General features: G+C 29.3%; 1 long non-coding RNA gene across 1 annotated transcript; it reads right to left on the bottom strand.

Moving 5' to 3' along the window:
• Positions 1-12,319: 12,319 nt before the first annotated feature.
• LOC108460076 (uncharacterized) lies at positions 12,320-13,046 on the bottom strand. The gene is made up of 2 exons (XR_001867454.2): positions 12,890-13,046; positions 12,320-12,576 (listed from the first exon to the last, which is right to left on the bottom strand). It is a non-coding gene; the product is annotated as an uncharacterized LOC108460076 (long non-coding RNA).
• Positions 13,047-14,812: the final 1,766 nt, after the last annotated feature.

The following is a 14,812-nucleotide window of genomic DNA, read 5'->3' as shown; positions in this document are numbered from 1 at the left end:
GTTTTTAACACGAGCCGACTAACTTCACCCAACATAGCGATGAAATCAATGACTTAATGTTAAAATCGGTACATTGCCTTATTCTTAAAATTAAAATGTAAAAAGTTTCTAAAATGATAGTAAAAAAATCTAAGAATATTATTGTAAAAATGCGAATAGTGATGTGAATAATATAAAATATTAAAATATCAAAATATTAGAATAATAATAATTAATATTGACAAATAAAAAATAAAATAGAAATAAAAAGTGTACATAATATATATATATTAGAAATAACAATGATGTTTAAAAATAATACTATTAATAATACTACATAAATATGTACATAATATAGTGTAAAAATACATACATAATATAATTAAAATATATACATAAGATAACATGTAAAATATATATATATATATATATAAATAATATAGTATTAAAGATATATACATAAAATAGTATAATATATATATACGTAATATAGAATTTAGAATATACCTAATATATTAAAAGAATATATATATAATATAATATTAAGAAATATAATAATAACAAAAAAAAGAGAGAGAGAGAGGGTGATTTTTACCACCGTTCGGTCCAACGGATAGGATTGTTAAGCACCACCAGACATCGGCAAATGGACCTCAAAAAACTTTTTCGGTAAAAATGGATAAGCTGCCTCCTTTTATTTTTACTTTCGAATAAAAGAAACAAAATAAGATTGAAAGAAAAAATGATAAGCAAACAAAGAACTTAAAACGAGAATAGACGAAGAAACCTTTTTTGCTTTGATCTTTGATTAATCTCCAAAAAAAACTATTCTCTCCAAAAACTAGCCTTTACAATAACTCTTCTCCTTGATTACTCTAAAAAAACCTCTCAAAAATCCTTTACAATAACTTTCTCCCCCAAAACTTCTTCCTCCCTTTTAATACAAAATATGAGAAGGCTTATATAGCCATTTACAAAATATTTTTTATTGTTTATGTCTTCATTTGTAGGTACAAGTCGTGGTGGAGTGTGGCTAGTAGAGTAGGTAGTGGAGTAAGTGTGGCTAGTGGAGTTGGTGGTGGCAAAGGCTAGGATTTAGTTGAGAAAAGTTTAGGTTGTGGGCTAGGTTTTTTTATTTTAATTTGGGCTTAAGGTTTGGGCCATTGGGGTTTTGATGTAAATTGGGCTTTGGGTAGTTAAGATTTTGGGTTTTGGGTTTAATTTTGGTGGGTTGGGTAAGGCTAAATTGGGTTTTGATGTAAATGGGTTAAAATTGGCCTACAACATATATTGTATGAGCTTATTAAGTATTTTATCTACTTACTCGTGTTACTACTTTTCTGTAGGTTTTGAATGTTCGAAACTTGTCGATTGAATCAACCAGTAGCTCACACCTATTGTTACTCGATTCGGTAGACTTTAGATGTTTTGAAGTTGGTTATTTGTGGCATGTATATAGGATATTTACTTTGCAAATTAATGAACGTGTTTTGATACTTTGGTTGTGTATAAATTTATATAAATAACCCTGTGGTGTTTAAGTGTTTGGTACCAATTTGATACTTAGTAGATTGATGATAATGTCAAAGACTTGAATGACATTATATATATGTTTAGGTAATGGCATGAAATGACATTGGACTTTGGAGGTGATAGGTAAATGTATATGTTTGGTGTGATTGAATTGAGTCTTAAGTTGGACGAAGGCATTGGTGAATATGATATCTTTTGATTGTTGAATTATGTATTCATGTTTTAAGCTAATTGATGTACTTGGTCAATTGATAATTTAGCTAAAGAAATTATGATTGTACATCTATGTTTAGGTATGAATAATTGGGTATGAATGATAAAGAATAGTTGTTGTATAATGATTGAATTATGGTGCCAAATGTGGCATATTGGTTAGGAACTCAGGTTGATTGAATTATGTTATGTTTTGGTACATTTTCGGTGTTTCTTAATAGGTTAATCAAGGGTCTATTACTTTGACTTAAGGCTTAAAGGATTTTAGGTCATTTTTGCTTGTTGTGGAAAGCATTTTAGACACACACAGCCTGTGCCACGGTCTGCCACATGGTCGTGTGCCATACATGGGTGCATAGCACGAATGTGTGGTCTATTTAATTTAGGTGCAGGATAGCTCACACGGCCACAGTCTATTACATGGTCTGGTGACACGACCATATGACCCTAGATTACACAGCATCAGTCTTTAGCACGGGTTGGGGACACGATTGTGTGATAGCACCACACGGCCTCAACCCTGTCACAAGGCTTGGCCACACAGTCGTGTGATCCCTGTTTTAACATTTTACCTATTATTTTGTAAATGATTCAGATTGGTCCTGATTAAATTTTGAAATTGTTTAAGTGCTTTGTAAGTTAATTTGGGACTCGATTTTAACTTTAATGTATATTAATATGAACTTATTTTGAATATATTGATTTATTGAATGTTAATGTCTAAATTGTTCATGAATGTTTTAGTTTATTATAGTAGCATCATGTAGCTCGAGACTAGCATTTGGACTGGGTATGGAGTGTTATAAACCAAACTATGATATTCTGATGAAAATATAAGGAAATGATTTTATGAGATATTGATATTTCATTATAAACTATGATATTTCATTATAAGATATTGATATTTCATTATGCCCTATGATATTTTGGTGTCTTGAGTATTTGAATGACATGTGAGGAGCTGATAAATGATGATAATATGTTGTGAATATAGATGTCTAAATGATGAATATGTATGGAGTTTAATGTTGAATTAGTTTGTATATGTTTCAAGTATGTGTTTGAAATCATGTTGTGGTAGCACATTTAGATCTACTAAATATAGGGTATTTTGCTATGTATACGATGTTTTAAACTTAGTTTTAAGTTCCTTGAAGTCCCAATCTTGATATTGAAGTGTTAAGGGTCAAAATAGGTGAGTTTTAGGGTGATTTTTTGGGTTTTGGCATAGTTGGATCAATACATGAAGCGAGTTGTGTCGCAACAAGTATGTTAGTAAGCAAAAAGCTATACTTGTATTGGTACAAGTCCCCCACTTGTATCAATACATCTATGGAACATAAGGGTCCCTTTCCTGCATTGAGTTGTTTCGACCTCCGACGACTTGTATTTGGTCTCGATCACTTTTGGAACTTTAGGGATCATTTCAAAATGTTTATAACTTGATTTTAAAGTCTTAAAAATGAATTTTGAGTATTTGAAATGGTTGATCTAATTTGTCTTTTTTTGTGAAATTTTATTGAATTCAATGTACGAAATTAGTTTGAGTTGCTCTAGTAATGAATATGATATTTTACATTTGAACTCGACGATTGGATCGAATGTAGGGTATAATTAATTGTATTATAACTTAAACAAGTTAGACAAATAAAAACCCATATTGATAGAAGATGATGATGGTGATGATAAATTGAAGAAGAACATCATGATTAAGAAATTTTAAATATTTTTGTAATATTATTGGTATTTATTTTAAATTGAATTATTTTAGATAGTTGGTTTTTTTTGTAAAAATAATTTTATTTTAATTGGTTTTAGGAAGTTGTTTTTAATTTTTCATTAATTTATTGATTTTTAAAACAATTAGAGATATTCGTAAAATTTAATAAAGTTTAACCAATTACGTCTAAAATTTGATTATGGTTTCTTCATCAATAATTGTTTAAATTTAATTAATTTTTAGCATTATATTTTAAAATTGATAGTTATTTGATAATTTTTATGCAGTAAAATCATAATTAATTTTATCTATTATTGGTGTACATATACAATTTAATCTCAGCTTCTCAAACACTTATTGTTAGAATTAAGTGACCCAAATTCTTATTTAAATAAAATACGATGGAAAATAAAATAAAAGTAAAATCCATATAGAACTAGACTTCTTTTATTTTATTTTAGAATAAGGTTTTAAACCTTATTAAACTCCATCTATTTTATATTGATTAGATAAGGTGTTTCAATCCTACTAGAATATGGCTTTGCAAGCCTATAAATAGACATAGTCTATTCCTCTTGTATTTGAGTAAAAATTTTTCGACATAGTGAATTTTCTTCTCCTCCGCCTGTGGTTTTTTTCCGAAAGGGTTTCACGTAAAATTTATGTGTTCTTTATTTTTATTTATTTTATTCTATTTTATTTTTCACAAATTAGTATCGAGCTTCCGGGTTATTCATCTCGATCACGGTAATGGCGTCTTTGAAGTATGAAATTCATTGTTGGATCGCAACACCGATTTGCGTTGTGGCAAATTAAGATGCAAGCGCTTCTTGCACAGATGGATCTAGAGGATGCCCGCTAGGATAGATAAGATGCCTTCGACATTAACAGATGAAGAGAAGAAGCGTAAGGATCGAAAGGCATTAACACAATTACATCGCATTTGTCCAACGAAATTTTGCAGGATGTGATGAAAGAGAAAACCGCCACGCATTATGGAAGAGGCTAGAACAAATATGTATGTCGAAAACTCTAACAAGCAAGTTGCATATGAAGCAGCGTCTTTATGCTCATCGTTTGGAGGAAGGTGCGTCAGACACGAACACTTAATGTTGTTTAAAGAAATTTTCTCAAACTTGGAGGCCATGGAGGTTCAAGATGATAAGGAAGATCTAGGGTTGATTCTACTTTGTTCGTTGCCCCGCCTTATTCAACCTTTAGAGACACGATTTTATATAGCCGCGAGTCTCTCACAGTTTATGAGGTTTATGATTCTTTAACCTCGTATGATAAGATGAAGCATCTTGTGGTTAAACCCAACTCTCGTGGAGAGGGTCTCATTGTTCGTGGGAGACAAGACCGAATGTTGATGATGATCGTGGTAGAACACAGAACGGAATCCTCGTGGTAAATCTAAGGGTAGATCGAAATCTTCAAACAGAGGTAAAACTTGCAACTTCGCAAGAAGAAAGGGCACATTAAATCTGAAAGTGCTATAAGCTACAAAATAAGATTAAAAGGAGGCTGCGAATCAAAAGGGAAAACAATTTTAAAATTCGGTGAAGGCGATGTTGTAGAAGACTACAGTGATGGTGAACTTCTAGTTGCTTCTATCAATGATTCTAAAGTAAGCGAGGAGTGGATACTTGATTCAGGCTGCACCTTCCACATGAGTCCCAATCGGGATTGGTTTACAACTTATGAAACAAAGATCTCAAGGTGTTGTTTTGATGGGAAATAATGCTTCATGTAAAATCGCGGTGTTGGAATAATTAAAGTTAAGATGTTTGATGGAGTTGTCGAACACTTAGTGATGTGCGGCATGTTCCGTAATTGAAAAGAAATTTAATTTCGTTGAGTACTCTTGATTCAAAAGGCATGATACACAGCTGAAAGTGGGGTTTTAAAGATTTCCAAAGGGTCCCTTGTTGTGATGAAAGGGCAAAGAAAGATTGCCAAGTTATATGTTTTACAGGGTTCTACTATTACTGGTGATGCAGCTGTCGCTTCCTCTTCCTTGTCAGATGATGATATTACTAAACTTTGGCATATGCGCCTAGGGCATATGAGTGAGAATGGCATGGCAGAATTAAGCAAAAGAGGACTTCTTAATGGGCAAGGAATTTGCAAACTGAATTTCTGTGAGCACTGTGTTTTTGGGAAGCAAAAGAGAGTTCGATTCACTAGAGGAATCCATAACACGAAGGAAACGTTGGAGTATATTCATTCTGATCTGTGGGGGCCGTCCAGAGTGCCTTCGAGAGGTGGAGCTAATTATATGCTAACCTTTATTGATGATTTTTCCAGAAAAGTTTGGGCGTTCTTCCTGAAGCAGAAAAGCGATGTGTTTTCCACATTTAAGTCTTGGAAAATTATGATTGAAAAACAGACGGGAAAACAGATAAAATACCTCCGTACAGACAATGGCTTAGAGTTCTGTTCTGATGAGTTTAATAGATTGTGCAAGTCAGAAGGGATCATGAGACACTTGACGATTCGTCATACTCCACAAACAAAACGGCGTTGCGTAAGCGAATGAACAGAACGATCATGGAGAAGGTTCGATGTATGTTGTCAAATGCCAACTTACAAGTCATTTTGGGCGTATGACCTCATCGTGCATGTTTTTGATCAACCGATCTCCATCCGTTGCCATTGAGAAAAAGACTCCACAAGAGGTATGGTCTGGTAATCCTGCTAATTATTCTGATTTAAAGATTTTTGGGTGTCCTGCGTATGCTCATGTTGATAATGGAAAATTGGAACCGAGATCCATTAAATGCGTTTTTCTTGGTTATAAAGCTGGTGTAAAAGGCTATAAGTTATGGTGTCCTGAAAATAGAAAAGTTGTGATTAGCGAGAGATGTTGTTTTTGATGAAACCGCTATGCTACCTAACTTATCTCTTAAAGACTCTTCCAATAAAGAAAACCAAAAGCGGTGGAGCATCGATTAATAAAGAATCAACTCCTCAAGCCAAGACAAAATTGAGAATAGAGTTGCTTCTTCACCGCAATACTCTATCGCCAAAAACAGGACAAGAAGAGAAATTAAACCTCCAAAGAAGTATGCCGAGGTTGATCTAGTTGCTTATGCTTTAAATGTGGCTGAAGATATAGATGTGAATCAAGAGCCATTTAATTATTCTGAGGCGATTAGCTGTGAAGACTCAGAAAAGTGGATGTTTGCTATGCAAGAGGAGATGGAATCACTCCACAAAAACAGAACATGGGATCTTGTAAAACTTCCTAAAGGTAAAAAGGCTGTTCGTTGTAAATGGGTGTTTAAAAAGAAAGAAGGGACTCCAGGAGTTGAAGAACCCAGATATAAAGCAAGGCTTGTTGCAAAGGGTTACAGTCAAATTCCAGGAGTGGACTTCACAGATGTGTTCTCTCCAGTTGTTAAGCATAGTTCGATTCGAGCTTTGCTTGGTATTGTTGCCATGCATGATTTGGAGCTTGAGCAGTTAGATGTAAAAACTGCATTTTTGCATGGAGAACTTGAGGAAGATATTTACATGCAACAACCAGAGGGTTTTATAGTCTCGTAAAAGAGGACTATGTTTGCTTGTGAAAAAGTCCCTTTACGGTTTGAAACGATCACCAAGACAAGTGGTACAAGAGGTTTGATTCCTTTATGACTTCTCATGATTTCAAAAGAAGTAGTTTTGACAGTTGTGTCTACTTTAAGAAAAATGTTGATGGTTCTTTTGTGTATCTACTTCTTTATGTTGATGACATGTTGATAGCAAAGAAAAGATAAAAGAGAGATAAGAAAGGTTAAAGCCCAACTAAGTGAAGAATTTGAGATGAAAGATTTAGGACCAGCAAAGAAGATACTTGGTATGGAGATTCTCAGAGATAGAAAAGCAAGTAAATTGTACCTAAGTCAGAAGGGGTACATTGAGAAAGTTCTTTGCAGGTTCAATATGCAGAGTGCTAAGCCTGTTAGTACTCCTTTAGCGACCCATTTCAGACTTTCATCGGCCTTATCTCCTCAATCGATAATGAGATTGAGTACATGTCACATGTTCCATACTCTAGTGCAGAGGATCTCTCATGTATGCTATGGTTTGTTCACGCCCGATTTATCATATGCAATCAAGGCGCTTAGCGATACATGGCGAATCTCGGTAAAGAACACCGGAAAGCGATTCAATGGATTTTAAGATACTTACGAGGCACTACTAATGTTTGCTTACAGTTTGGAAGAACTAAAGATGGAGTTATAGGGTATGTTGATGCTGATTTTGCTGGAGACCTTGATAGAAGAAGATCTCTCACAGTTACGTCTTTACAATCGGAGGTTGTGCAATTAGTTGGAAAGCCACTTTGCAAACTACATCGCTTTGTCTACCAATCAAGTTGAGTACATGGCGACATGAAGCTTGTAAAGAAGCTATTTGGTTGAAGGGACTATTTAGTGAACTCAATGAAGACCTTCAAATCAAGACAAGATTTTGTGACATCAGAGTGCCATCTTTCTTACAAAAGATCAAATGTTTCATGAGAGAACAAAACACATTGATATTCGGTATCATTTTGTTCGTGATATTATTGCTCGTGGTGATATTGTTGTGAGCAAAATTAGCACTCATGAAAATCCTGCAGATATGATGACTAAGTCACTTCCTATAACCAAGTTTGAGCATTGCTTAGACTTGGTTGGTGTTCATTGTTGAAGTTAAACCCTTAAGGGTTTTTGGAAGAGGTGAAGAACTTGTTTATTGAAAGTTCGCGATGAAGAACTTGTTCATTGAGAATTTGTGTCAAGGTGGAGATTGTTAGAATTAAGTGACCCAAATTCTTATTTAAATAAAATACGATGAAAAATAAAATAAAAGTAAAATCCATATAGAACTAGACTTCTTTTATTTTATTTTAGAATAAGGTTTTAAACCTTATTAAACTCCATCTATTTTATATTGATTAGGATAAGGTGTTTCAATCCTACTAGAATATGGCTTTGCAAGCCTATAAATAGACATAGTCTATTCCTCTTGTATTTGAGTAAAAATTTTTCGACATAGTGAATTTTCTTCTCCTCCTGCCTGTGGTTTTTTTCGAAAGGGTTTCCACGTAAAATTTATGTGTTCTTTATTTTTATTTATTTTATTCTATTTTATTTTTCACACTTACATTAATTACATGAAATGAAATATTTTATTAAATAATGAAAATAATTAAATGTGTATATTTATATACAATACATGTAACATAAAAATTAGTTGTTATGAAAATGGATTTTTATTTTATTTTTATAATTCTCTAAATTTTCATATATATGTAAAATTTTAAGTTTTTTTTATAATTTCTATATTTTTTTATAATTTTTTATCACTTCTTATTGTTAATAAACTTTCTATAATTTCTTTTATAATTTTCTTTACAAAATTTTTTATATATATTTTTTGAATTTTATATATATCAAAAAGTTCAAATAACTTTATTACATTTTATGATAGCTTCGTGTCATTACCTCTTGACAATAAACCAAATTTTAGAGACCAAATTAAAAGAAAATATCAAATTCAAAAACTAAATGTTGCATTATTCATAAAACAAAATATTTAAGGATGTGTTTGGTTGAATTAAAAATAGTAGAACAGAAAGAGTGAGGGAAAAATGAAAAGAAAATAAATTTTAGATATATTTGGTAGGAAATAAAAGTAAGAGGAAAAATAATAGGAAAAATGATTATTTTTTATACTATGACGTAAAAACCAATCCCTTTAAATTTGAATTACAGAAGGGAAGAAAATGTTGAAAGGATGAATGATAGTTCATAATTATGTGTTTTTCTAAAGCTTCACATTTATTTATTTATTTTTGCAATTCTATTAAGTAATGGATGAAAATAAAATTATTATTTTTCAATTTTTCTATTTCTCCTACAAAACACATTTATGAAAAACACAAATTAATTAATATTTTATGTTAATTTTTCCATCACTTATTTTTAATTCTTTATAACATGAAACCTAATTTTATGTTAAGTGTTTTCGATGCAATAGGTTAGACTTAATATATCTTTAATTTGAAAAAAAACAAATTAATTTTTTTTAAAAAAGTCATTTTATTGATATATATATACAATCTATTTGATAAGAAAATTAATTATCAATCCTTAAGTTTTTTTATATCAGTCTAATTTTAATAATCTACTTGGATTTTAAAATGAAAATTTTATATTTAATGCACTATTAATTCAAAGTCTAAAATTATTTATATTTTTCTCTAACCTTTAAATAACAAAAAAAAGAGCATTTCAATACACTTAAAGCTATATCTTCTTGTACGGACAACGCCAAAATTAACCAAGATATGATTTAGTCAACTATTTATATTAAATTTTAAATTTTTAATGAAATATTAAAATTATTTAATATGATATGATCATGTGTTAGTTATTATTATATAAATTTAAATATAAACTAAAAGATATTTTATCTATTTTCTTTTATATTAAAATCCTTACCTCTGAACAAGTACCAAAATCAAGAAATCAAAATTGTTTTTATTAGTTGTATTTTGGTATTCTTTAGTAGTTGTATTTTTTAAAATACCAAGACGAAGACCAACAACAAGATCAACTCGCACGTGTTGGACTTTTTCCAATCCCCGTTCAACAATAATTGCAATTCTGGGCAAACCCTAGGACAGAAGTTAGAAAATATTTTAGGAGATGAAAATTAAATTAAAATTTTTATAATAGTAATAAATATAAAATTTTAAATTAAATTAAAATTTTATTATTTTTAAAAATTAAAATATAATTTTATTTTTATTAATTTAAAATTTTAAAAATATTAAAAAACATAAATAAAAAAATTTCCATCTCCCTACCAATCCCTAGATACCCCCTTGATTATAATGCATTGTACTACCATGGCTACATAACCAGCATACTACTTCACCACTATCAAATTCCAATATCACCTTTTTAATGCAATGGAGACCGTAAAAAGCTCCGGCACCCTACCGAATAAAGAAAAAAAAATTACTCCCTACTTCTTTATTTTTAATATCAATTTGGTTGCTTTCTTTTTTTTCATATATATATATATTCTCTTTGATGAATTTTTTAGGTGTAATTTAGTCATAAACGATGACTGCATGATCGGCCTTCACCAGCCACTCCATCAAACCATCAAATATTAAATATATAAATAAAATCACTTTTAGGCTTTTAATATGCCATGTATACGAAAATATTTAAATTTGATTGTCGAAACAATTTTTTTGAAAACAAGTATCGACTTTATATTTTGAAAATGAAAATGAAGAAACGGGAGTCGCCACCAATCTTTTTGTTTAGGTGTGATCGGATCACCTAGAAATTTGGTTATTTTAATAAAACTTTTTGATTTACTAAAATAACGATTTTGGTCTACGAAATTTGAGAAAATGGGTTCGAGAGTCGGTTACGTACGAGGAAAGATTAGCACCCTCGTAACGCCCAAAATTGGTACCTAACTGATTAATTAATGTCTTAATGTCGAAATTTAAAAACTCGAAAAGAATTTAGAATACGATCCCTTTTTTATGTTGGTCTATACAAAGAATTTGCTTGAGTAAATCGAAATGGATTCTAAAGACTTTCTTGTCCCAAAGTAATAAAATGCCATATTCAGTACGTTAGGACACAACATTTCAGACCCTCGAGAATAAGTTAGTCTTTTGATTTTTCAAAACTCACGTGTTTTAATTTTAAAAGGTTATTCGGTCATTTGGATCAAACGAGAAAAATCGAAACTCAGTACGTTAGGGCACGATCTCTCGAATTTCCAAATACAGAACATTGCCTTTATTTTCAAAATTGTTTTTTTGTATGAATTTGGATTAAATATTTAAAAATGATACACATTTAAAAAAAAATTTATTTGAAACATGAATGGGGTCGTATTTGACGAATAATGGTAGTGACAAGTTTGGCTAATAATAACGTAACATACATAATACAATATAATATATAACATTGATATCAATAAACTAGCATATTAATATGCATGGATAATAATAATAATGATAATGGAAACAATAACGATAATCATCAACGAACAACAACAATAATAAAAATAATGACAATAATAATAATAATAATAATAATAATAATAATGAAAAGATCAAGAAAATAATAATATAATAATAAAATCTAAAGTTTTAAAATTATAAAAGGATATAAATAAATAAATGATAAAATAAAGTAAAATAAACGCATGTAAGAAAAAAGAATATATAAATAAATATAAAAGAAATATAATGATAATAATAAGGGTAAAAATAAAACCAATTTATAAGAAAATAATAATAAATAAATAAAAATAATAATAATAGTAATAATAGAAAATAATAAGAATAACACTACATTAATAATAATAATATATGTTAATAACAAAAATAATATAAAAATAGGAAACAATAATTTACTAACAAGAATAATAATAGGTTGATAATAATAATAGTAACAATAATAAAATTATTGATAATAAATAATAATAATAAGAACATTGATAATAATAAAAATAATAATGATAAAAACATAATAGCAATGGTGAGAATAATAATAATAGTAGTTATAATAAACAATAATAACACTAAATGTAACAAATAAATATAATATAAAAAAAGTGATAAAATAAAATAACAACGATGATAAAAAAATACTAGTATAATAATAATGATAATAATAATAAATAATAATATATTAAAATAATTAATTTAATTAAAATATCAAAAATAACAAAATGGGGACTAAATTAAACTTAAAGTGAAGTTTTGGGGCAGATTCGAAATAAAAAAATAGAAACTAGGACCGATTTGGGTGCACTGATAACGAAGGAGGACCAAAATGGAAAATATCCTGTAATAGCCAATTTTGGCCTAAAAAAATAAAACTCAAATAAAAATAAAGAATCCAAAATAAAGTCCATTTTTACAAATATCAGGCCCAATTCATTAAACCAAACCCAAAACCAAATGACCCATTACATCAAACCCTAGCCCAACTACCCAAAACATTTCAGCAACCCTAGCCCCCATCATTTCAGCCGCCGCTCTTAAGCCACCAGCCTCCTCACACGCGCCACCACCTCTCGGGACACCAACCACCGGCCTTCCACGCGTCTGACACCTGCAAGACGAAACTAACATGCAAAATACAAGAACAAAGAAGAAAAAAACAAAAATAGTAGTAGACAACAAGCAAAAAACAAAAATGAATCTATGTAATTCGGTTATAAAAGCCGAAACATCCCTTTGTTTTTTTTTTTTTCTTGGTTACGAATCATCAGAAAATAGAAATAACAAAAAAGGAAAATTTCAAGAAGGTGATTTTCATCTTTATTTTTGTTTTAGATTCTTGCTTTGTTCCTTATATTCTATTTTACTTCATTTTTTGCATATAAATATTAAGTAATAATAAAAGAGGGGAAAAAGGGACTCACCGGGGTTGAAAAGCCTATCTTCGCGCACCGTCGGCCACCGAGTACGGTGGTGGTACAGCGGGCAATGAAGGAATCTGATTCGTCGGAGAAACAAGTTGGGGAGAGGGTATTTTGTGTTTTTTTTTTTTTTGGAAAACAAAAGAGAACGACAGATAAAAAAAATGAAGGAAATTTGGTTTTATTTCACCCTTGAAATGACGTTGTTTAGGGGGTGGGGTCTGTGCACTTTTCCTAAAAGGGAAATTTATGCGTTTAGTCCTTCTCTTTCGCAACTCCACGCAATCAGGCCCCCATTTTCTGTCTTCTTTTTTTTAAAAAATTTAACCTTCAGATTTCGTTTGGTTTTCGATCTGGTACTTTGTACTGTAAGGGTAAACGCCAGCAGAGCATCAAGGGGATATTTTTCATCTAGCCCCCACTAGTTTTTGCGCGTTTCATTTTAATCCCTGATTAGCTTTCCAGTATTTATAGTTTTATACCCAATTTTAACTTATTTTTAGCCACGCCCTAAATCTATTTAATTCATTTATTAACCTTTTAAAAAAACGTTTTATTTATATGCTATTTCAAACATTTTTTTATGTTATTTATTTTACATCTATTCTAACTTATTTTAATGTATTATTTGTTCAAATTCTTATTATTTATTCTAACTTGCTTTATGTACATATGTTATCTTAATCTATTTTATATGTATTATTTATTTTATATTCTTTATATTATATATATATGTATACATATAGTTTATTTCAAGTTTTTATATATTTATAATTCTTTTAAAAATTATTTTGTTATATATTTATTTCAAATTATTTTATATTTTTAAGTTATTATATATTATGTATTTCAAATAACTCTTTTATATTACCCTTGAACTGTTACTATCATAAAATATAATTATATTGTCTATTTTAATTCTTTTACGTATTATATATTTTAAACGTCTTATTTATTATTTTTAAATTAACTTATATATTATTTATTTTAAAATTATTCATATATGTCATTTTTAATTTGCTTTGTGTAATATAGATTTTAAAATGCTTTTATACATTATTTATTTTAAACTTGTTTTATGTATTATTCATTTTAAATTGTTTTATTATTTACTTTAAATTTTTTTATATATATTATCAATTTATTTTAAACCCTTTTTACATAAGTCATTTTGAATTATTATATATATGTTAATCACTTTACATTTGCTTTTTATTTATTTATTTTAAACCCTTTTATATATTATTTTGAATAGCTTATTATTTTAAGTTTATAGAATGTTTATTCTTAAACTTTCTTTTGTATGGATTATTTATTTTCAGATTTTCATATGTTTTTATCTTAAACTCTTTACACATTATTTTTTTTATAAATATATATATTTATGTGAAGTTGTTTTTTATATACTACGATATTATTTGTTGTAAATTTCTTTTTACGTATCATTTATTTTAGACTTTTCATTAATGATTTTAAATTATGCTTTATCAGTCACTTTAAGTTGCTTTTACAAGTATTTATTTTAAACCCTTTACATATATATTTTATATTTAAGATTATCTTATTATTTGATTTAAATTGTTTTATACTATTACTTCATTTCTATGTTTATTAAGCTTAATATTAAAAATGTACTTTGTGAAATTATTGCTATTGCATGTATGTTAATTTGCTTACTCGTGTTCATATTATTGCCACGCGCTTGTGGAATATTTTATGCATGAATTATTGTTCTATGTCGCACTATACTTCATTTCATATCATTGCCTCAAATTAGACCCCAATACATTTATCCAACAAATCGCTTTATTTTAACCTAAATAAATAATACACGTCGTTTAAATATTGTATTCGTTACTATTCGAAAACGAAATTTTCCAAATAAGGCAATGTTTTACATTTTGAAATATCGAGGAATTGTGCCCT

Source organism: Gossypium arboreum, chromosome 12 (genome assembly GCF_025698485.1).
Source record: "Gossypium arboreum isolate Shixiya-1 chromosome 12, ASM2569848v2, whole genome shotgun sequence".
Lineage (NCBI taxonomy): Eukaryota > Viridiplantae > Streptophyta > Magnoliopsida > Malvales > Malvaceae > Gossypium > Gossypium arboreum.
Note: the sequence above shows the minus strand (reverse complement) of the source record. Positions and strands in the feature narration are given on the sequence as shown.